Source organism: Otolemur garnettii, unplaced genomic scaffold, assembly GCF_000181295.1.
Source record: "Otolemur garnettii isolate 467f Iridium unplaced genomic scaffold, OtoGar3 scaffold00011, whole genome shotgun sequence".
In the NCBI taxonomy this organism is placed as follows: domain Eukaryota; kingdom Metazoa; phylum Chordata; class Mammalia; order Primates; family Galagidae; genus Otolemur; species Otolemur garnettii.
Genome location: NW_003852406.1, coordinates 3,624,725 through 3,628,798, shown reverse-complemented (window position 1 = coordinate 3,628,798; position 4,074 = coordinate 3,624,725).

Here is a 4,074-nt window from a genome sequence, read left to right as displayed (position 1 = left end):
CCAGCTATTTCGAACCTGCCACCTTAGGTGTATGTGGCTGGCGCCTAGCCACTTGAGCCACAGGCGCCGAGCCAGTGCATATGGCTTTTGCACTACTATAAAGTTGAAAAATTGTAAGTGGTACTATCGTAAGTCAGGGACCCTCTGTGGTAAAGTACTTATCTGGTTGCCCAGGAAAGCCTCTGGAGCACGTTGTCAACATTTCATTAGCATTCCTGGGTGAAAAACACTGCGGAGCGCGGGCAAAGGACAGGTCACATGAATGATCTAGTGCGCAGGCGCAGGGTACAGAGTTTCAGCTCCTCCTCGTCTGAAGCTTTATCACCAGACACTGTTAACCTGAACAGCCGTTTCATGCTGGGGGCTGCTGGTCAGGCCCTAACAAGGCTGGCTGAGCCTATGTGCAGACATCTGGAGATCGTTTATTCACTTCCAAGGCCTACCGTCAGAGATAAGTTGGGGAACTGAACTCCACAGTAGTATTGTCAAGAACCCGGTGCACTCTGTGCACCCAGTGAAGTATTGAGTAACTGTAAATTTAGTCCAGAACAAAAATGCTTTGAAGATATAAGCCCTATAGGATAAGAAAATATTGTGTAACTTTATAACCTATGAAGAGGGAATCTGACATATACTATGATGAGTAATGACATCATAAATTACATGATGAGTAATTGAAAGTAATAAAGGAGGGCAGAATAGCTCTTTGAGGAGATATCCTTGCTGTTCTCCAGGATTGATGGCTTTTCTGTTAATATAAGTGAAACTGTTGATCTCTCATCTACTTCTCCATTGATTGGCTTGGGGGACAGGCAGACATTTCTTTTATAAAATGAAGCCAATATCTCCTGTCCAAAATATCAAAAGGCAATAAATAACATTCTCTCTTTTATCATCGGAAAAAGAAGAAATTCTATTAACTAAATATATCTAAATCAAAATGAGCTTCAATCTAGTGATATTTATTTTCCATACTTGGGCTTTTATACAGAATTTCTTTAGAGCAGTGGTTCTCAACCTTCCTAATGCCGTGACCCTTTAATACAGTTCCTCATGCTGTGATGACCCCCAACTATAAAATTATTTTCATTGCTACTTCCTGACTGTAATTTTGCTACTGTTATGAATCGTAAATATCTTTTTTTTTTTTTTTAGACAGAGCCTCAAGCTATCCCCCTGGGCTGGGCAGAGTGCCATGGCATTACAGCTCACAGCAACCTCCAACTCCTGGGCTCAAGCGAGTCTCCTGCCTCCGCCTCCCAAGTAGCTGGGACCACAGGCGCCCGCCACAACGCCCGGCTATTTTTTGGTTGCAGCCATCATCGTTGTTTGGCGGGTCCGGGCTGGGGATTCGAACCCGACAGCCTAGGTGTACGTGGCTGGCGCCTTAGCCTGTTGAGCTATAGGCGCCGAGCCGAATCGTAAATATCTTATATGCAGGATATATTTAGGCAGCCCCTGTGAAAGGGTCGTATGACCTCCAAAGGGGTCACGACCCACGGGTTGAAAACTACTGCTTTAGAGGAAAAAAATAATGACTAAAAAATTTTCAGGTACTCTTTATCCTACCTAATACTTGCAAGGAGATTCACATGTAACAGCAGTGTATTCCAAATAGCCGTTAAGTAACCTTTCCAGCAGTAAAGTAAATGAGAATCTCTTAATCTTCCGTTAGTCCTTCATTTTTCTTTGCTTCATCCTACACAGGGACTTTGACCAAGGAGAAATCATTCTGGTAAAAGAATGACAACAAACAGTGCTGACACTTTAGACAACAGCCTTATATTCTTCTTCTCCTTCTACACACCCCCCTCCTTTTAAAACAATTCTCAGAGTAATTTTACTCAGATTACATATTACGTGACTTTTATGACAATTGTGCAAGGTGGGTAAAACAGGTATTACTGTCCACATTTTTCAGCAGGAAAAAAAAAAACCTGAAGCAGATAAAGACAGACTGCACAAGGAACTAGCCTATAATTTGGCAAGCACCAAGGGGAAGAAAGAATGAGGACAAATGTAGGCAGGAAAATCAGAAATCTTCAGATAGGCCCAGGAGGCACTTGTACAGATTCACCAGGCAGAAGGCCATGAGAGGCAGAAGGGAATATGTGGAGATGAAATGGGGGACCTGGCTTGCCCTAGGCAACTACAGAGTGTGATAGGAGTCCAGGATCAACAGACAGGAAATCTGAGTTCTGGCCTCACTGTGCCATTAAGCTTCAGACAACCCAAAAGCCAAATCTGCAAATATTTGCACTTGCATGTCCCACAAATACTTCAAACTCATGTTCAAAAGTATTTCCCTAGTCCTATCTACTCTCCACCCCCTTCTCCTCTGGCATCCAATGAAATATACAGCTCAGGGTAGGATCCTGGGACTTGTCCTTTTCCCTTTATCTCCCAGGGTCTTCTCAGTTACCAAATTCTGCCATAGATCTTTCATAGTTATCTCCTTCTCCCCTTTTCTTCTGCCACAGCCGTTCAAGCCCACACTCTTCCTGGCCTGGGTTAAGGTACTGCAGTTACATAACATTTCTCCTGGCTTCCACTGCTTGTCCTGTTTCGAATCCATCTGCCACCCTGCCAGCCACCACAGACAGCCTTCTAAAACAGAAATTGTATGTCATCACTCTATTTATTATTTGCTGCTCTCCACCCCCAAAGGGTGAAGCCAAAGTCCCAGACTGTCCCAATCTATTTATGAATTGGCTCTGCCCCCTTCTCACACTTCATCTTTCACCTCTCCTAACTTCAGCCAAACCTAAGTTTTGCAGATCTTCAGTGCTACCTTTGGCTTTGACACTAATGGTTTGCTCTTCCTGGAAGTGCCCCTCCTTCCTCTATCCTTTGCCTGGCTAAAATTAACTCACCTTCTAGACTCAGCTCAGGCTGGAATTCTTCCCTGCCCGGCTTTCATACTTCCCTTTTGTACTCCCATAATATCCTGGGCAAACAAGAGTCACTATTCACACGGAATTGTGTTTGTTGACACATCTATGTTCCTCACTAAACTGTGAGCTGGGAGATGGCAGGATAGGAGATGACACTATCCTGTTTAGTGTCTTGTACTAACTGTTGATCCAACAAATATTCGAGGACCTACTCTATGCCAAATGTAGGTATAAGGGATATAGCAGTGAACAAAGCAAAGATACTCCTTGAGGGAGGCAATGTAATAAAATAAAAAAAGATAAATAAACAAGAGAATATAAAGAACAAAAAGTGCTATGCAGAGAATTAAAATTAACCAGGATGTGCAAGTGACTGGAGGGATACTTCAGATTGGGTCCGTTAGGAAGTTGCCTGGCGGAAGTAACACTTAAGCTTATAAGTGAATGCCAATGAGGCAGGTTTTCTGAGTTTCAGAGAGAAGAGTATTCCCGCAAAGAGAACTACCAAGCACAAAGGCCAGAAGGACCCAAGAAGATCCTTGTGGCTTAGTGGTGGGGAAAGTAGTAAAGATGGGAAGAGAGAGGAAGGAAAGGGTCAGACTGTGCAAACGTTGTAGGCCAGAGTGGAGTTTAGATTCTGTTCCAAGTATGATGAAGAGTGACATGATCTGATTTGCATTTTTTAAAAGATTACCCTGGGCCCTCTGTGTGGGTACTGGGCTGTCTGGAGGGGAAGCCGAGACCAGCTTGGAGGAAAGAAACGTTGATGGGGCAGACAAGCTAGTGCGTGGTTTTGGAGGAAGAAGATGGATTTTGGTTGTATGTGTCAGTGGCCAGGACCTACTGATAGCCAGGTGAACTAAGGATGATCCTTAAGATTTGGGGCTCAATGGAGAAATTGGGCAATTACTAGAGAACCAAGCAGATGCGCTCAGCCACTTCTAGGAGGCCTTGAGAAAGTCCCTTCGCCTGTCTGGCTCTGGGAGATAAAGGCAGGCAGCTGGGGGCGACACGCCCACCCCGCAGCCGGTGGCCGGGAGCCGGGACGCCGAGATGGGGCTCCCGCCCGAGCGGGCGAGCCGGGCGCTGTCCGCGTCCCACGCGGGAGTTTCCGCAGCTCGCGGGCGGGGCCGGAAGAGGAAGTCGGCGCTGCCGTGGCGCCCGAGCGGCACAGCTGTCC